This window comes from Hyaena hyaena, unplaced genomic scaffold, assembly GCF_003009895.1.
Source record: "Hyaena hyaena isolate Hyena2069 unplaced genomic scaffold, ASM300989v1 scaffold_59, whole genome shotgun sequence".
Taxonomy (NCBI): domain Eukaryota; kingdom Metazoa; phylum Chordata; class Mammalia; order Carnivora; family Hyaenidae; genus Hyaena; species Hyaena hyaena.
Window position 1 is genome coordinate 3,054,356 of NW_024080691.1, and position 20,755 is coordinate 3,075,110.

A 20,755-nucleotide genomic window follows, 5' to 3' on the forward strand; every position below is an offset into this window, starting at 1 on the left:
TCAGGGAAATACAAATCAAAACCACACTGAGATACCACCTCACGCCAGTCAGAGTGGCTAAAATGAGCAAATCAGGAGACTCTAGATGCTGGCGAGGATGTGGAGAAACGGGCACCCTCCTACACTGTTGGTGGGAATATAAACCGGTTCAGCCCCTCTGGAAAACAGTGTGGAGATTCCTCAAAAAATTAACAATAGAACTCCCCTATGACCCAGCAATAGCACTGCTAGGAATTTACCCAAGGGATACAGGAGTGCTGATGCCTAGGGGCACATGTACCCCAATGTTCATAGCAGCACTCTCCACAATAGCCAAATCATGGAAACACCCTAAGTGTCCATCAACGGCCGAATGGATCAAGAAGATGTGGTTTATCTATACCAAGGAATACTACATGACAATGAGAAAGAATGAAATCTGGCCATGTGTAGCAACATGGATGGACCTTGAGGGTATTATGCTGAGCGAAATAAGTCAGGCAGAGAAGGACAGATACCATATGTTTGCACGTATAGGAGGATTAGGAGGAACTTAACAGAGGTCCATGGGGGAGAAGAAGGAGAAAAATAGTTGGGGAAAGGGAGGGCGGCAAACCATGAGAGACTTTTGAATGCTCAGAACAAACTGAGGGCTGATGGGGGTGGAGGAGAGGGGAAGGGAGGTGATGGGCATGGAGGAGGGCATTTGTTGGAATGAGCACTGGGTGTTATATGGAAACCAAGTTGACAATAAACTATTAAAAACAAACAAACAAATAAAATTTAAAAAAGAATTTTGTATCTCAGATAGTAAATTTCATCACCAGAAGTTCAAAGTTGATCATTTTTATCTTTCATGTCTTCCTGCTTTTTTAATATAAGGAATATAATTATAAGTCAATTTGTATACACTTGGCTCTTAATTCTGATAGCTATGTCAGTTCTGACTGATTCAGTTACTTAAAAGGGTTGTATTTTTTTTTTTTTTTGTATGCCTGGTAATGTTTAATTGGATTCCAAACATTTTACCTTAATGATGTTGGGATTTTTTTTTTTTTTATATATTCACATAAGTATTCTTGAACGTTTTTGGAATACAGTTGATTAACTTGTAAATAGTTTTATCCTTTTACATATTACTATTAAAGTTTTTTACATAGGACTGTAACACTGGTAATACTATGGCTAAATATTCTCTGCTAGGAGCCCAGTCCTTTTTGTATACTCTACCCAATGCTCAATGAAACTGGTGGGGACTGGCATTATTTCTAGCCCTCTGTTAGTGCAAGTGCAAGGTACTGGTCTTGTTAATCCTTTGGATGATTTTCCCCAGCTTCATGCATTTTTCTCTCAATTTATACACTAATCAGAACCCAACTGAATTCTTGAGAGTTACCCTTTGAGATATGTAGATTTCTCTCTTTGTGCAGCTTTCTCCTCTTTTGTGCTCTGTCTTCTGAAGTTACACTCTCATTTCCATCTCCTCAACTCAGGGAGTCTTCTAGACTGTACCTGAGTTCTTTTTCCCTATTCTGCAGCCTGAAAATTATTTCAAGCCTTTACCCTGGGGTAATAAAAGGGCTCATGTCATTTGTTTCTGTTTCTCACATATCACTCTCCTTCTTTGTCTGATGTCTAGTGTTTTGCGAATGTTTTTGTTGTTTCAAGCAGGAGTATAAATACAATATTGTTACCTCATCTTGATTGGAAGCAGAAATCTCTCAAATTATGTATTTATATAAGGGGAGTGAACAGTGGTACTAAGGACGTTTTGTGTCGAAGTCTGACTACTGCAATACAGAAAGGGAGAATGTCTCAAACTATATCCTCTCCTTCAGCGTAGTGTTAAAATGTTATTTACAAAAATATCTCTGCTTTCTGACATTAATTCTCTCTTTTATAACCAAATATTTATGGCAGGGTAAGTTATTGCCTTTTACTTAAAACTATTTGAAGTACAGGAAACAGTCCTGGGAGTGGTCTGAGACTCGTGTCTGGATCCAGCAGTATTACTACTTTCTGAATGTCCTTGAATGTCATTTGTCATCTGTCTACAAACCCCACTGTCATCACCTGTAAAATGTTGACAATAGCTCCTTACTTGTTCACCATACATAATGAGTACAAGAATTTACTGAGTTTATAATGTAAACTTTTTAACTGTAAAATATTATAACAATACGGCACTTACTATAACCATGTCAATTATGCTTTTGGGAAACTTCAACTGTAACATAAAAGATTACAGCTCACTTTTTTTCTCTTCAGGATTATCTTCTTGACACATTCACTCAGACCTCTAGGGGAATCACTTATCTATAAAATGCTACACTTTATTCTTTGGGATGTGCAATGGAATAATAGTATTGGGCTCTAAAATCAAATAACTCTAGACTATACTCAGACTTTGGTATTATGTCTTCTTGAGGAAATTATTATACCACTCAGTTTTCTATTATCTATAATGAGAAGAGTAATATTACCTTTGTCTGGTTTTTGTAAGGAGAAAATATGATAAAATATATGACCAACTGGTACATGGGAAGCATTCAAGAGAAGTTATTCTAAAACGTTATCACTATTCCATTAAAGAAGCTATGTGGGCATGATTCCATTCAAAAAGAATATGTTCTTTTCTAATCACAGCTCAGTACTCAGATACCATACCTCAGTTATCTTTGACTCTTTCCTGTCCCCAGTGTTTAACATCCAGTCAGCTCACCAAATATTCCAGCACTTCTTTCAGGCTTTTTGCTGCTACTACCACTGTCTTCATTTTAACTTCATTGACGACTCTGTTTTCCTCACTACTGTGTATGACTGGTACGGTAGCCTAATTTCTCTCCCTGAGGTTTTTCTGTACTAGTCTATGCATTACATTTGGCCCAACATTCTGAAGATACAGCTCTAATCATGGCATATTATTCTGAGGAAATCTTTGTTCACTTTTAGGTATAGAATAAAATCCAAGTTCTCTTAGTTGGCATACAGGTTCCTTCATATGTGGTCACTGTGTTTTTTTCCACATACGTCTTCCCACAGGACTATGGGCAAATCTTCTCAAAGAGGCATGGTAGTCTTTCCTTGATCACGTTGTTCTAAGCTATACCCTCTTGAATTTTCTCACTGCTGTATATCAAATTTATACCATCAACTGTAATTCTGTTCAAATAGCCACCGTTTATACAACTCTCGGTATAACCATTGCTATCTTTGTTAACCATCGTTCTAAAAACATCTTTTTCTGATATAATCAAAGTCTCACCACACAACATAAGATATCATCCATTCACATTTTTAGACAAAAATCAAGGCACAATTAAGTGCCATTTTTATGGCAGATAGCAAGGAAGGGCTAAAATCATCATGACAAAATGTGCTGTAAAAACTACACACAACTGCCTCTGCTTAAATCCTACTGTTTTTCCAGAATTTTCTTATGTAATTATTCTCTCTCTTCTGGTTTTAATTATTCCTTATTTTTGAATACTACATCAGTTTTCCCACCGGCTTTGTACCTGACCATATATGTCCATTACCTCCTTAACTGAAACTCTAGGTTTTCCAAAGGCTGGGACCTTGTCTTATTTGTGGTAATACCTCAAATTTTGTCATCAAGGTAATGTGGATTCAAGTCTCAGCCTCTTCATTTAGCATTTGGTCTGTCTTGAGCCAGTTATTTATTCTATACCTCAATTTCCTGGTCTGTAAAATGGGAATAATAGTAGTACATAGTTCATAAGGTATTTTCAAGATTAAAAGAGCTTGTGCATGTGAAACATTGATATTACAGGCATATATTAAGAGTCGGTGCTTTTAGCAGTTGTTACTACTATTTTTTAATTTTTTTTTAATGTTTTATTCACTTTTGAAACACAGAGAGACAGAGCATGAGCAGGTAAGGGGCAAGAGAGAGGGAGACACAGAATGTGAAGCAGGCTCCAGGCTCTGAGCTGTGAGCACAGAGCCTAATGTGGTGTTTGAACCCACAAACTGTGAGATCATGCCCTGAGCCAAAGTCGGATGCTTAACCGACTGAGCCACCCAGGTGCCCCTTATTACTACTATTATTACTGATAGCATTGATACCTATTTATCTCTCTAGTATTAGAATACTTTACTCCCTTCTAACAACTCTCTTTCTTTAGTGGTGCTTCATGGGAACAGAATGATTGATCTAAATATAAGGAGGAAAAAATTAGGCCTGACACCTTGACCTTACCAGTGTTCCTCCAGATGTTGGATTTTGTTCCCCTAAGTGGTGATTTACAATAAATGACACATTTATGAATAGCCCTCAAGAAAGAAATTCCTTCTGATGGGAGGCAAATGATGCTTCTATTGAAATACAAAATGACTCTGCCAAGATTAATGCTCTTCCCAGAAATGCCAAGGTAATTAATAACAATTAGCAATTTAATATAAAACGATGACAGCTGCTTGAAAACAATAGATAAGTGTGGTAGGTGTGTAGTTTGCTGTCCCTTAGGAAAGGTAATTTCATCAGGAGCCAAATCTGTTTATAAAAACATCTATCTTATAAGGAAAACAGATGACAACTGAAGACCAAAGTATATAAAAGGATTAACAAGAGCCCAAGGAGCCAGCCTGTTAATAGTTCAGAGACTCACATAACTAGTCCATGTCCAAATTTAGTTCTTGGTGATCCCTTTGTACTGTGAGTATTAACAAAGGTGTAAGGAAGCTGGATAAAAGGCCCAAGTGAAGGTCAAAGACTTGGATATTGAGTTGTCACAGTCTAGTGCTGGTAATAAGAGGAAAGTCACTTTAACAGGGATTTTACTTATATAAAGTCCGTAGAACTGTGAATTACACATATAAAATATATATATATATATATAATATCCATTTTAATACCACAGTCTTTTTAATACCACAGTCTTGGGGCGCCTGGGGGGCTTAGTCGGTTAAGCGTCCGACTTTCGCTTAGGTCATGGTCTCGCGGTTCGTGGGTTCGAGCCCCGCGTTGGGCTCTGTGCTGACTGCCAGCCCAGAGCCTAGAGCCTGCTTCAGATTCTGTGTCTCCCTGTCTCTCTGACCCTCCCCTGCTCGCACTGTCTCTCTCTCTCTCCTAGAAATAAATAAAACATTTTAAAAAATTAAAAAAAAAATACCACAGTCTTTATCAGCGTTTTTTAAAGTTTGGTGCCCTGAGCAACTAGTGGCATCATCTAGCAGATTGTTAGCAGCGCAAATTGTTAGGCTCTACCCTCAGCCCTACTGAATTAGAAAGTCTGGGGAATGGCTCAAGCAATCTGCATTGTAACCAGTTCTCCAGATGAGTCTGAAGCTCTAAAAGTATCATAGGCATTATTATCAGCTGAAGAAAATCAGGATTTAGTCATTGCCTGAAATCCCGTGCGACCCATAATGAAAATGGGATCCTGTGTCACGTCTGCCTGACTCCTTAATTCACAATTTTATACTCTGACAAGCTGCCTCCAGAGGCAAAGTTCAGAAATAGGCCATCTGGCCAACAGACCACATGAAACAATGCTCATCATCCCTCCTCATCAGGGAAATACAAATCAAAACCACACTGATATACCACCTCATGCCAGTCAGAGTGGCTAAAATGAGCACATCAGAGAACTCTAGATGCTGGCGAGGATGTGGAGAAACGGGCACCCTCCTACACTGTTGGTGGGAATGTAAACTGGTACAGACCCTCTGGAAAACAGTGTGGAGGTTCCTCAGGAAACTAACAATAGAACTCCCCTATGACCCAGCAATAGCACTGCTAAGAATTTACCCAAGGGATACAGAAATGCTGAGGCATAGGAGCACATGTACCCCAATGTTCATAGCAGCACTCTCCACAATAGCTAAAACATGGAAAGAGCCTAAGTGTCCATCAACGGCCGAATGGATCAAGAAGATGTGGTTTATCTATACCAAGGAATACTACATGACAATGAGAAAGAATGAAATCTGGCCATGTGTAGCAACCTGGATGGACCTTGAGGGTGTTATGCTGAGCAAAATAAGTCAGGCAGAGAAGGACAAATATCATATGTTTGCACTTATAGGAGGATTGGGAGTAACTTAACTGAGGAACAAGGGGGAGAAAAAGGGGGGAAATGGTGGGGGAAAGGGAGAGAGGCAAACCATGAGAGACTCTTGAATGCTGACAAAATGCTGATGGATGTTGGGGGGAGCGGGAATGGGCATGAAGGAGGGCACTTGTGGGGATGAGCACTAGGTGTTATGTGGAAACTAATTTGACAATAAACCAATTGTAAAAAAAAAAAAAAAAAAGAAAGAAAGAAAGGAAAAAGAAATAGGCCATCTGGTTCAGGCCAGGTTCAAGCCAGGAGTATGATACAGATGAGAATTTGAGGTTCTGTTTCCCACAGTTGGCTCTCAGGTGGTCCTAAGGGTTAAATGTTCTGGCCCTTGTCCTCTAAAGCGTCCCAGAGATGATGTTTAGGGCTGACTCATCAGGAAGATGGTGCATGTAGCTCAGAGCCAAAATAAGTAGCTAAGACTATGGGTGCACTGAGAGATAAAGGCTCATGACTGGCACAGAGCCTAGGATGGATATTGGCCTTGATGAAATGAGAAAAAATAGCTTTTCACTTCAAGAAGCCTTTTTGAAGTACTGAAATGTCTCTTTTCTTAAATAGACAAAAAACTTTTCAAGTGTATTAGGTGCAAGGAGCCTCACTGTAAAACATCTACATGATACCTCTGTGACTGTTCTTTCCTTAAGTCCTCCGCTCAATGCCAATGTATTGTAGGGTATTCCCTGATATGCCTCATAATAATAAATCCAATAAAAAATGTAATAATCCTACATAAACAAGCCACCCTCTGCCTTTTATACTGCTGTGCTCATTTTCTTTTTTCTTTTTTTTTTTTAATGTTTTATTTATTTCTAGGAGAGAGAGAGAGCGCGACAGCTTGAGCAGGGGAGGGTCAAAGAGAGAGGGAGTCACAGACTGAAACAGGCTCCAGGCTCTGAGCTGACAGCACAGAGCCCAACGCGGGGCTCGAACCCACGAACCGCAATATCATGACCTGAGCAAAAGTCGGACGCTTAACCGACTAAGCCACCCAGGCGCCCCACTGTGCTCATTTTCTACATTATTTTTTCTAGCATATATTCCCAGTTAACACAGCACATATTTACTGTTTATTTATTAATTTGTTAATGTTTCCGCCTTCTAACATTCTCATCACCCAGTTTGCTCAGTCCTCACATGCACACACTTATGACTTCCCTCTGTACATGATCTTTTGATTAGACTACCCCCTAACTGACATTCTATCAGTCATTTCTAGTAAATATGAAGTAGAAACTTTGAGACTTTAAGAGTATAACTTTAAACAAGGAGAGAGACAGAGAGAGAGAGAGAGAGAGAGAAATCTGAGAACCTAGCTAAATATTTACCCAAATAAATATTATGCCTTTTTAAGGTATCTGTAGTTTAAAGACAAAAGCTTTTTGAACTTTCTTTAATATTATAGACTGATTCTTAAAAAAAATAAAAAATAATTAACTACTACAGATCTCATACTTTTATATATATTAAGTATATAATGATAAATTAGGCAATGAAAGAAAACCTTATACTCAAAGTGATAACTGTTTCACAGGAAAAGAGAGAAATGATGAACAAAATTATGCCGTATGTGCTAGAAGAGAGGGATAAACAATATGCCCTGTGAGCCCAGAGGAGGATCATTTAACCCAACATAGAGATGCAGTGGCCAGGAGAGTTTTCTGAAAGAGTTGTGGCTTGAGCTAGTGGAACTCATATAGCTTATGCTATTGCATCTTATAGAAAATCACCTGGCAATGAAATATCACCTCACACCTGTCAGAATGGCTCAACTCAACAACACAGGAAACAGGTGTTGGCAAGGATGTGGGTAAAACAGAAATTCTCCTGCACTGTTGGTGGGAATGCAAACTGGTGCAGCCACTATGGAACACAGTATGGAGGTTCCTCAAAAAGTTCAAAGTAGAACCTACCGTAGGATCCAGCAATGGCATACTGGGTATTTACCCAAAGAATATAAAAACACTAATTAAAAGGGATGCATAAATCACTATGTTTATAGCAGCATCATTTACAATAGTCAAATTATGGAAACAGCCCAAATGTCCATTGAATGATGAGTGGCTAAAGAATTCACAATGGAATATATTTTAGCCATAAAAAGAATGAAATCTTGACATTTGCAACCCAACAAGGATGGAACTGGAGATTATAATGTTAAGCGAAATAAGTTAAAGACAAATACTATATGATTTTACTTTTATGTGTAATTTAAGAAACAAAACAAAAAGCTAAGAGAAAAAAATAGAGGGGGGTGGCATATAAAAGAAGAGACTCTAAACTATTGGAGAACAAAATGATGGTTACCAGAGGGAAGGCAGATGGCAGAGTGGGTTAAATAAGTGATGGGGATTAAGGAGTGCACTAGTTTGGATGAGCACCAGGTGGTGTATGGAATTGTTGAATCACTCTGTTGTACACCTGAAAGCTAATATAACATTGTATTTTAGCTAACTGGATTTAAAATTAAAAATCCAATAAAATTAGGAATAAACCTGAAGAAAATCCAAATATATTTACTGTTTGAAAATTTAAAATAGTATGAAGTAGAAAAAAATTAAAATCACCAATAATATCACTACCTTGAGATCATATCTTTATTCTTTTCCAAACATAATAACAGAGTATAGTTCCATTTTTATGCTGCCTTTATTCCACTTAAAATCATGATAGGTAAAAACATTTTTCCATATTGCTTTACAGTGTATTCATATGGTATTCATGAAGATAAAATTTTTTCATATCTCTTGATAATTTGTATTTCTTTTCTTTTTACTCACTTTATTTAGCTGTCTTTAGGGGTTTTTTTGTTGTTGGGGCAAATTTTTTTTTGCCTTCTTTTATTTATATTGATTTTATCACATATTTAGAAACATTTGTGTGTGTGTGTGTTTATATTGTTCTTTATCTTTAAATTTAATTATAATATTTTGTTGGCTCACAGAGGCTTACATTTTATTTGCTAATTTATTTTTCAATTTTTCTTCACAATTTTCTTTTCCTTTAGCACTTAGTAATGACCACATCAATATATAATTGCTTAATTTATTATTTATCATTTCATTGTAGATTTAATTCTTAAGTTTTTCTGGAATTATTTTATGGTATGAGGTAGGGATCCAGCTTTTTTTATTTGAATAATGACTAACCAACAGTGATAGAACCATTTATTGAATAAACCACATTTCTTCAATGAATTCAATTGTCCTCGGCCTTGGTTCTTTGAATCCTTTGATCATTTCCATGGGAATCAAGGAGGGGATGGATCAGTTAGAGGAGTAGGTCAATGTGTCATTGCACTCAGAAGACCTAACTGGGGCCACCTGGGTGGCTCAGTCAGTTAAGCATTGGACTTTTGCTCAGGTCATGATCTCATGGTTTGTGGGCTCTGTGCTGACAGCTAGCTCAGAGCCTGGAGCCTGCTTCAGACTGTATATCTCCCTCCCTCTCTCTCTAACCCTCCCCTGCTCACACTGTCTCTCTCTCTCTTTCAGAAATAACTAAAACACTTTTAAAAATTCTTAAAAAGACCTAACTCAATGTTTAAGCGCATTTGCATAACATTGTATTCTCACTAATTTCCCAAACATCTGCAGACAGAGCATGCCCATTAAGCTGCTCAGCCAAGCGACTGCATTAAAAAATAATAATAATACTTCTGTTTCAAAAGCTTAATGAAATTTAATAATGAGGTAATTGAGAAACTGATTTTATGAGGTTTCTCTTTTAAGAATGAAAAATAATGTTTGCAAGGTTAAATTACATCTTTGATTTCCAAGTTGAGCTGATGCTTTGATTTGTAAATCAGGCAGGAAAGCAGAAAGTATGTCACCCGTGTTTGTAGATAATTATAGATGTATTTAGAGATTTATCTGGGTGTATTACCATACCAAGGCATTTGAGTATAGGAAATTACTCACATGTCTTAACTAAGAAATAAAAATTCAGACTTCTAATTATTTGAAGTTCCCCTGTACATGTTGAATGCTGAGAAGCATTTGTGTGATCTGTGAGTCTCATGAATGAATGAATCTACAAGATGCTTTTTTCTGAGTAAAGTATTAACTATGTTGCACTCTGCATGGAATTCCTTAAGGTTTTAAAAATTAGGAGGAGGTGATGTTGCATTCAGGCAGTTGTCAGAAGATCTGGTTTCTTATTAAGTCATTGACATTAAGAGTTGTGACCTCAAAGAAGTTATTTAATCTCTTTGTTCCTCAGTTTCCACATATGAAAAATGAGATACTTCACAAGACTTATTAAATGAGGTCATACAATGTTAACTTTGCCACGAATAAAACCAAATTATTTTTCAAACGTATGACAAACTGCTCACCCTTAGCAAAAATAATCACTTACCTAGCATCTGCTACATACCAGGAACTATGCTAAGCATTTACATAAATAGATATACTTGACATTAAAACATCTTGTCAGATACAGTCATTACCAACATCTTTCAGATGGAGAGGGAGAAAGCTAAAGTGGCTTGACTAAGTCATGTAATCAATGAATGATCAAGCCCAGACTTTGCCCAGAATCTACTAAGGTACTATGCCAGAATGTATAAGATTTGGAAATGGCGTTTCACTGAAAAGACAGTAACCATGTTTACTTCAAAAGCATGAGGAAGTTTCTATGAGTAAATATAAGCTATACAAATAACATTTTTGAAGTCTCCAGTCTGGATTGTGATCCTTGAAAATAAAGGGATTTGGAATATTTTAGAGTGATGGTCAAATCACTAGTACAACTGTAATACTTAAATCTAGATGTGGCTATAGAAGGGGTTTGACCTAAGTCCAGGATGAAGATGTTTGCAAGAATCACTCCAACTCTGCTTACAAGTAAGCTCTGAATTTAAAAAAGGCATACCTTAGCTTCCCTGTGATGGTAGACCAAGATAGTGTCCAAGAATGGAGGAAAATCCAGTACTCCCAAATATAGGCTTTGAGGTTTGATTCAACTTCATGGATAACTGTGAATCCAGCATTTACTACTTTAGGAACTAGGGCAAGTTATTAATTTTCTATGAGCTTCAGTTGTTTGTATGTAAAATGCAGCTAGTGATTACTATTCTATACATTTGTTGTATGTGATTTGAAATGCATAAGAGGGAAATTTTCTAGCATATGTTGTTTGCTTTACAATAGACTGGTAGAAAAGAGGAGCCTAGATCAGTTTTAGAAAAAAGGGCAGACTCATTTTTCATCTGATTCTTTTAATGTGGTTAAATAGTCTACTATTTGTAATAACGTGTTGAATATCTTAAAGAACACGAAAATTGCTGACTCACCAATTCTTTCCTACCTTCTGGCCAAGAATGGGAAATTCATTTTAATTCCAAAGCATTTTGTGGTTGACTACTAGATTTAAATTTAGATAATTTAAATTATTAACTGAGTACCTTAGGCTGGTTTACTCGAGTAAAATATGATAAAAGTACTACTTATGCAAAGGGTTGTTTGAGAATTAAGATAACACATGTGAAGGATTTAGCATGCTGCAGTGCACAAAATAAATACTCTACCAACACTAGCTGATATCATTATTATTATTATTACTATCTCATGTTTTTTTTACCTTCCCTCTTGAAAGGCTTAATAAATTTAAATGTCTGTATTTAAAATTAATTAGTATTATAATCATAGAATGAAGGAATCTAAGAGATAGAAAGGATCTTCAAAATGGTATTCTGTGTTAATAGATGAAAAAAACTGAGGCCCAGAGATGCATTACAACTTGCTCCTGTCACCCAGAGTAGTTGGCGGCGGGTGGGGGTGTGCAGCACTGTGATGTTGCCTAAAACCACTGAAACCCAGAGGCCTTTCAACGACAGACTGAATAGTGTTTTTTAAAAACTCACTTAAGGGAGGCACCTGGGTGGCTCAGTCAGTTAAGCCTCCGACTTCAGCTCAGGTCATGATCTCATGGCTTGTGGGTTTGAGCCCTGCATTAGGCTCTCAGCCTGCTTTAGGCTCTGAGCCTGCTTGACATCTTGTCTCTGGCTCTCTCTGTCCTTCTGCTGCTTGTGCTCTGTCTCTCTAATTCTAAAATAAATAAACATTAAGAAAAAAATTAAACTCACTTAAGAAATTTTTGCTTCCAATTCTTAAAATCTTGGACTTGTTGACTCTGTCGGTCCTAGTGACAACGGAGGAATGAATCATATTGCCTGAGAGAAAGCTGATAGCTGTTCCAAAATGAAGAAATTAGAACTATGCCTGAAATACATAGGATCATTGACATCAATCACACTATGCCCATATCCAAAAATATTAGTTCATAAAATTACAATCCAATAAAGAAAATACAACAGGGCCCTTCAGAACGGAGGAAATTAAGATTATCCCATTAGGTTAATTAGCATTACCAGCTAAGTTCCTGCAGAACATAAGAGGAACTGAGGAAATAAGTGGAATAAGAATTTGTGATTAACAGCCTAATTATTGTAACAAGCTACAAAAGTAGAGACCATAGCTGTGTTTATTCCCCTCCCCTCCCATTCCATCCTTGCACACAGTCTTTTATACTGCTTTCTCTTATATATAGAACACAAATGGTGGCTAGTTTTACAATAAAAATTCCAATAATAGAATAGTTGATCACCCTACAATGATACAGTGGCTGATAGGCTTCTCTTTTTTCCCTTGGTGATTACACAGGATTGTGTTTTTGTGCTTTTTTTGTTTCTTTTTCCTATATAAAAGAATGACAAAAAGGGATGACAAGTGGTGAAATGGATCTGCTACTCCAGATTCATTCTTCACAATTATTTTCTCCAGTTTTATTGAGATATAATTGGCGTATACCATTGTATAAGTGTACAACCTAATAATTTGATAATGTATATATTGTAAAATGATTACTGTAGTACATCTGGTTAACATCCATCACCTCATAAAGTTTTTATTTAAATTCCAGTTAGTTAACATACAGTGTAACATTTAGTTTCAGGCATACATTTTGTGATTCAACATTTCCTTACATCACCCTGTACTCAATCACAAATGCCCTATTTAATCCACATCACCAATTTAACCCATCTCCTGCTCACCTCCTCTCTGGTAACCATTGGTTTATTCTCTACAGTTAAGAGTCTCTTTCTTGGTTTGTCTCCCTATGCTCATTTTTTTGTTTCTTAAATTCCACCTATCAGTGAAATGATATAGTATTATTTTCCTCTGACTTATTTTGCTTAGCATAATATTCTCATCTAGCTCCATCTTATAACTGCAAAGTTCATGCTTTTTTGACCACATTTACCCAGTTACCCCACTTTCCACCCTCTGTCTCTGGCCACCACCAATCTGATCTGTTTCTATGAATATAACATGTATCCATATATCTATATATAATATATAATATGTATGCATACATATCATAATACACGTACACATATATATGTGTGTGAGAGCCCGACAGTGACCACAAGAAAGCGTGGTTAGGGACGCGGGGATGTGCCTGCACACGGGGCTCCCTGCCTGGGCAAGGCATGCCTGCAAACAGGATGCTCTGCCAGGAGGCCTGCACACAATATCCAAGTTTAATGGTCCGCTCGCAAACGAGGGAACATGCCCTCCTTAGAAATAGGGAGGAGGCTGAAATTGTGAGCAGGCCTCTTAGTAAACATGTTGTGATCATTTCCTCCCTTTGTTCCCCCCTGTCCTTGAAAGGTGTTTGGCTACTTGCCCTTAATTGGTAAAGGAATGCATCTTGTAGATTTCAGTTTGTATCCAGTTACCGGGTATAAAATAAACCGCAAGAGGGGCTTGGGTAGAATTGTTCCTCCGGCCGGAGTTGTGTCTGTGTCTGTCTTTTGTGTGTGTCTTGTCCTTTGTGTCATTTCGTCCGCAACATATGTGTATATATATGTATGTATATATATGTGTGTGCATATATATATATATACAGAGAGAGAGAGAGAGAGAGAGAGAGAGACATCTCTATGTTTTCTTTATCCATTCATCCATTGACAGACACTTAGATTGTTTATATATCTGGACTATTGTAAATAATGCTGCAGTGTACATGGAGGTGCAGATGTCTTCTTGAGGAATTGATTTAATTTCCTTTGTATATATACCTAAAAGTGAGATGCTGGATCATATGGTAGTTCTGTTTTTAATTTTTTGAGGAATATCGATAGTGTTGGCATAATGACCGCACCAATATACATTCCCACCAAAAGTGCACAAGGGTTCCCTTATCTCTACATCTTCAATACTATCCCTTGTATTTTCTATATTAGCCATTCTAATAGGTTTGAGATATTACCTCATTGTTCATTCTTCATTATTCTTATTAATATTGCAAGCACAGGAAATCCCAGGTTTCCTGATGAGAGAATGAGATTAGTATCTCTGTTTCTCCCACTCCCTCCCTATTTGACCACAGGAGAACAGTGACTTTACAAAGACAATGGCTGTATTCTTTTACAAAAGATCAGTTTCTGTTAGTTGCTAACACTCTCAAGGTAACAACTATCATCAGATTGCAGAAAGAGCCATTCTACCATACTGTTGGTCATGGAGTTGTGTGACAAAGACTCCTTAATGTAGCTAGTGCCTGGATATTTAGTCACCCTTTATTGATCTCATTATCTTTCTCCATGATCTTTGTAAATATTTCCATTGTTAAACATTTTCAATTAATTTTGAGTGTACCATCTCTTTCTTTTCTGGATCCTGATTCAGTAGGGGTTGATTTTTAGAGGGGTACTGAGAAAGGACACACTGCTATAATGTAATCAGAACTCCCAGTAGAGAAGGCAAGCACAGCATAGTGGAAGAAAAGACCTGGGTTAAGATTTTAATTTCAATATGTATCTTCTTAACCATTTATACTGCAATTCTAGCGAATAAAGTTCTACACATATACCTATCCTCTGACCTGACTGCCATCAATTATCCATTTCCCTTTACTTGCTTGAATCCAATACATGCCCATATTTCAACTTCTTCTAGCCTCTTGATAAGGCTGACATATTTGTTTGAATGTCTTCCAATGATGTAATGAGGATTCTGAACACAGTTTTATAAACACAAGGAATCATTTTAAATTCTCAACAAAAGGAAGATATTAGGGAAGTGATGTTTGAAGAAGATTCAGAACACTCCCACCTAACATAATTTTCCCCAAAGTACTGAGCAATAAACCTACTTATGACAAAATAACTAAATACTTTTTTGAATGTTTAAAGGTGACATTTAGAAGCATATACCTCATCAAATAAGAGTATCTAAATCTAAAATTCAGCTGCTGATAAAAATGTCATATTTCATATGAGAAATAAAGAACTTTTAAAGTGATCTTTTTCACTGATCTGGTTTCTCTCAATTTCTCTTAAAAATGTGCTTACAGAAATCTTTAATGAATACCAATAAGTAAAATGAAATGTCTACTTCACAATTCTGACAATTTTTTTTAAATATTGAAAAGGGCATCTTTATCACCTTTATGCCAAAAACACCTAATTAAAATTTGTATTTTTTCCTCCATTATAGAATATGATCATATTATGGTCAAGCTTTCCACCAATAACATTAATCTACTGTTGTTTACTGTAATTTTTTGAAGTCTCTGTAGACTTTTGTAGAGTATATAGACTATGCAGTCTATGTGTTTACATAATCCATTTGGCCTGAAATGAATTTTAAGGGTCTCCTTCCACTACCCCCCCCCAAAAAAAATACAGAAAGTAAATGGAAACACACACGCAACCTCAACTACATCATTCTTAAAACCTGAGAACTGCAAGTCCATCTTGTTAATTTAATTTAGCAAGTATCATTTATTACAGAATTTAAAAAAATAACATGGCTCTAAGAGATGGCCTTTCATTTATAGCGCAACAGTCATTAGTGCATTTCAACTTGCATGTGTTGGTGGTATTCATAGTCCTTTTCTTCCTCCTTCAAAATGCTGGTACTTTAAATTACTGTTCAAGAGCTAGCAAGCAAGATAGGGCTATTAGATTTAGCATCATATATTTTCCCAAGCGGTATACACAGCACTTTTTAAATATGTATGCAGCCCGTTTTAGACTGTAATCTCTTTTCAGTTATTTATACCACTGACGGGCTTTAGATCCTTATTTCTGACACTATAATTTAATGCTGTGACACAAGCCCCAGATTTACAGCTTCCACTGTTGGCCCAAGAGTTCCATTCCATGGCTCTGATACAGTGAATTCAGAGGAGTTACAGAAGGGAATTTCATCAGAAATATTTGGTGTTTTCCATACAGTAAAGTTTTGCTGACTCAATGTTGACTTCTTTGCCTTTAGAAAAGGGCTCTAAACTGAGGTTTTGAAGGCTATTTAATAAATATTTCCTGGTATTAAAAAAATCAACATTCCATTGTTTATCTACCCAAGTTCATATGTCGTTTACTGAAGGTTTAGATAATCACATCCAAATCACTTAACTTCTGTAAGCATCCATTTTTTCATCTGTAAAATGGGAATAAAATGTGTACTTCATCTTCATGAGGTTGTCATTAGGAATAAATGAGTTTTTGCATATGAAGCACTTAGAATAGTGCTTGACATGTATTAATGGGCAGTATAATGTAGAGTTAGGCACCTTTGCCTTTGACTCAGAATTTCAAGAATTCATCTTAAGAAAAAAGTGCAAAAAGAGAAGATATTTGTAGAGAGTTGTGTTCTTCAGTATTATTTGAATAAATAAAAAGGAACACTTTCAATGTTTACTAAATTAGAACTGCTTAAATAAACTATGTTGTATACAAATAATGAAATATATATTCTGTAGATGTTACAAAAGAATGAAGATAGTTCTCTACTAACATTGTATATATTCCATAATATGTTAATTGAGAAATTACAGAAGTGTAGATGCATCAATATTCAATATTTTCATTATATATTAAGTATATACCGAAATGTTGAATACCAATACCAAACTATTAACCAGTGATAGTATTTAAAGAGGGATTATAATGGTACCTGGGTGGCTCAGTAGGTTAAGCATCTGACTCCTGGTTTAGGCTCAGGTCGTGATCTCATGGTTTATGACTTCAAGCCCACATCGGACTGTCTGCTGTCAGCACAGAGCCTGCTTTGGATCCTCTGTCTCTCTCTCTGTGCTCTTCACTGTCCCCCCTCACAAAAACTAATAAACATTTAAATAATTTTCAGAGTGGGATTATAGAATACTTCAATTATTAAGCATCAGATATATGTGATTTTTTAAATAAAAATAGTACTTATATAGTAAAAATGTCAATGAATACATATCTGATAATATAGTATTTCTACTTGTTTTAATCCTTTCAGGCCACTGTAACAAAATGCCCTAGATTAGACGGCTTGTTAACATCAGATATCTGCTCTTACATTTCTAAAGGTTGGAAAGTCCAGGACCAGGGTGTTGGTAGATTTTGTCTGGTAACGAGGCCCTGTTTCCTGGTTCACAGTTGTAATTTTGCTGTATCCTCACATGATGGAAGCAGTAAGGGGTCTCTCTGGGGTCTTTTTTTAATAAAGGCACTAATCCCATTTATGAGGGCTCTTCATGATCTAATCACCCCCAGAAGTCCCCGTATCCAAATACTAGCATGTGGAATATTAGGATTTAATATATGAATTTTAGGAAGACACGGCATTTAGTCTATAGTACTACTGACATCTCTTTAGCTAATAGCCATTATCTACAGGAGAAAACCTAGAACCTTCATAAATTGTGTTACTACCTGTCCAGTATCTTCTGCCATTATCCATCTTGCGTCATGTTTCCAAGGTGTAGAGATTGATCATAGTTCCTATTGGTCTTATTCATAGCATTAATATTTGGATAACTTGTGTTGTTGTTGTTGTTGTTATTGTTGTTGTTTATGCTGATTGATCTGCCTATAATGCATATCACAGGGACAGATTTTTTTTTCCAATTGTTTGTTTGTATGTACATCTCTCTAAATTTTGATCTACTTGAGAAAAGACAGCTAACAGAGGTATTAACAAATAATACTTCCTCAATAAATGCTCTTTAAACTAAAATGAACTATACTGATATTTTGGGCAAGTTGACAGGCCAAGATGAGCTCACAAAAAAATCCCAAGCAGTATTATTGTATAAACTGAGTCTTGTCCAGCATAGTAGCCGGTTGAAGGAATATTAGATGCAAAGCATGTTCAATCAGGCAGTATATAATTATTGTTAAATATGTGGCATTATAATAACTCAGCACTTTTGGCTGACTACTTTTATAATGGTATGTTGGAAACATGCAGGCATATAAGTAAAGAGCATGAATTGTTATATTAATACAGGAATAAGTAGATAAGTTTCTTGAATAGAATTATAGACTTCTTACAGAGAAGTCTGGAGATAAGAAAGGTGCCAAGAGATGGAAGATTGAACAAAAATAATGTAGGAAAATAATTAGACAGAAATAATGTAGCTTTAAAAGAAGAAAATGCAAGATAGGAGATTGAATTTGAGATTGCTGTTGTAAAACAGTACAGGGAATGTCTTATAGACTATTCCTGGGGATCTTTTAATTAAACTACCAGCAGAAGCTTTTTTATGATAGTGCTTCATCTCTTTAAATGAATCTATTTAAGTAGATCTCTTTAAATGGATGCCATATTACTTGGGACTATTTTGATTACATATAATAAAAATCAATTCTGACTTCATGTGATAATGTATCTATCTTCTTTTTTCAAAAGAACAGCCAGACCAAGGATAGGATCTCTTAAGTTCAGATCCAAATTTATTGGAAAAAGCAAATTTGGCCAACATAAGCCAGATGTCTAGTTGTGTTCATTTAGCTAGACCAGTGAGGTTCAATTGTGTTTTTAGAATATTTCTTCCAGGAATTCATGGCTGTAACCATGAAATTTAAGGTAGGTGCTATTTATAGAAAGTGTGAGGGGCAGAGGAAATCCCAATTGATATGCACTGTTAAACCCAGAAAGAGGCATGAAAAACCCCAGATAATTTCTCTTGGATTGCTGCTTAGTAAACATTCATGTGTTCATTCATGTATTCATTCATTCACTCATTCATTTATTTACTCATCCATCCAATCATCTATCCATCTATTTAAACTGTATCAAACTATGTTTGATAGCTGGCACTGTCATGAATGCTATCTCTTATCATTAAGACATAGCTTAGTCATTTAGAAGCTTACAGAGTGGGTATAGAAATGATGATACAAGCTAGAAAGTGCTATAATGATTTCTTGGTATATGTGTTACAGCTGTGGGAACACAAAGGACTCTTTATTAATTATTAATCCTTTAACTGAGACTTAAAGGATGTATAGGAGTGTGAAAGAAGAGAAGGGAGGAAAAATAACATACACAAAGCATTAAAAGAAAACAAAAGGCTTTATGAGTTTAGTAAAATTAGAAAAACTAAGGAAAATGAGTTCAAAGTTGTTTCAGGAGACAAATATAGACAGGTGGGTTGATTCCAGATTATGTAGGCATTAATGTAGTATGTTAAGGAATTGAAAATTTTTTTTTTTTTACAAATAGTTTATTGTCAAATTAGTTTCCACATAACACTCAGTGCTCATCCCCACAAGTGCCCTCCTCCATGCCCATCCCTCCTCCCCCCCACATCCATCAGTCCTCAGTTTTTGTCAGCATTCAAGAGTCTCTCATGGTTTGCCTCTCTCCCTTTCCCCCACCATTTCCACCCTTCTTCTCCCCTTGTTCCTCAGTTAAGTTCCTCCTAATCCTCCTATACGTGCAAACATATGATATTTGTCCTTCTCTGCCTGACTTATTTCACTCAGCATAACACCGTCAAGGTCCGTCCATGTTGCTACACATGGCCAGATTTCATTGTTTCTCATTGCCATGTAGTAAGGGAATTGAAATTTAATAAGGATTAAAAATGTCTTTAAAAAGGGGAAGAACTTGATTAGACTAGTGTTTTGAAGAATATGATATTGTTATAAGGTCAAATGGTAGTGAGGTGAACTGAAAGTAGGGAAATCAAATAAGCTGCTTTTATAAAACCTTTGGTGCCATATATTAGAGCCTGGAGTAAGGAAAATGTAGAGTTTAATTTCTCTTAGTAATTAGGCTTTTTACTTTAAAAAAAAAGAGGGAAAAACATGGAAAAGAACAGAGCTCAGTGACAGATGAGGTTTTTCCCTACATCTGTAGCCTAATTAATTAATTGTTCTATGATAGATATTTAATTAAATAGTTATAGGCATCTTTGTAAAGGATGTGGAACAACCAATTAAAATTTTTATTGTGGCCTTTCAAAATTAATTAACCATTAAATGCCACAGACTAAACTATAGCATGTATATTTAGGTATCAGTGGGAAAAATAATATTTGGATTTGGGTGAATCATAGTATCCAGCCTATATCCATATCTCATAGGGAAATCTGAGATACAATACAGACTGGTGCTATACAACAAAATTTTTGGTGGTGATGAAATGTTCTAAGTAGTTATTGTCTAATATGGTCACTTCTAGATGTATATTGCTATTGAGCACTTGAAATGTATCTACTACAACTTAGAAAAAATTAATATTGAAAAAAATTAAATAGTAATTAATTTAAATACAAACTTAAACAACTGTACACGCTAGTGGCTTCCATATTGGAGAATACTGTAGAGTATGAGAATATGCAGATTGAGTTGGACAATACTGTGATATACAGCTGTGAGGAAGTCAGTGAGAGACAGC